Source organism: Monodelphis domestica, chromosome 2 (assembly GCF_027887165.1).
Source record: "Monodelphis domestica isolate mMonDom1 chromosome 2, mMonDom1.pri, whole genome shotgun sequence".
Classification (NCBI taxonomy): Eukaryota; Metazoa; Chordata; class Mammalia; order Didelphimorphia; family Didelphidae; genus Monodelphis; species Monodelphis domestica.
In genome coordinates, this window is record NC_077228.1 from 291,507,270 (window position 1) to 291,508,119 (window position 850).

Consider the following 850-nt stretch of genomic DNA (forward strand, 5'->3'; position numbering starts at 1 on the left):
TAGGCAGAGGATTATCTCTAAAAGTCACAAGGTATGTGCTGAGTGTTTTGAGCTCTTCTTTTGAAGGCACTTAAGCCTCTTAAATTACCCACTTTGGGATCACTTAGAAAGGTATTTAGAAAATATCTTGACATGTTTTGGTGAATTATTGTATCTCATGCAATCTGAAACACCTTCTGGAGAAGTTCTGGCTTGAAGGTCACTTAGATCATTCACTCTACTCCTGACCTCAAAGAAAGCCATCTCTCTGCCTCTTTTGGAAATGGTGAAACAGATTGAAAACAAGGAAAACTTTGGTTCAAAATAGAAAGAAGCTGGAGAAAAATTAGTAGCAGGTGACCTTTTGTCACATGGTATGACCCATACAAAATGATCAAGCCTTTCTTTTGTTCACTTTGTGGAAAGTACTTAGATGTGCTCTTCAGAGAAGTAGATGTAGATGACTGTCAGGTTATTGCTACACAATTGGAAATGAACATTTCAGTTCTATAGAAATGTACAAAAGTTAGGTGAATTTTCTGGAACCAATAAGGAAAAGCTCAAGTCAATCATTAATGAATTGAAATAATCATGGTTCCTGTAGATGATGCAAATGGTTATCAGTTGGCTAAGTTATATAGCTTTTTTATAATTTCAAAAAAGATAAAGTCTAACCACTTTATGTATCCAAATAGCAAATCCAAATGATGATAAAATGTAAATCCTTTTTGGAAAAAAAAAGAAAGAAAAAAATAAAAGCATTCTTAACTATCTTACCCTAATATAGAGAATCCTATATTACCATATAGAGAAGAAGAAGAGTAATAAAAAGGGGGGTTTGTGGGTAAGGGAGTAATATAAGAGAAGGGGA

General features: G+C 33.9%; 1 pseudogene; it reads left to right on the plus strand.

Moving 5' to 3' along the window:
• Positions 1-262: 262 nt before the first annotated feature.
• On the plus strand, positions 263-579 carry LOC100618077 (thioredoxin-like; annotated as a pseudogene).
• Positions 580-850: the final 271 nt, after the last annotated feature.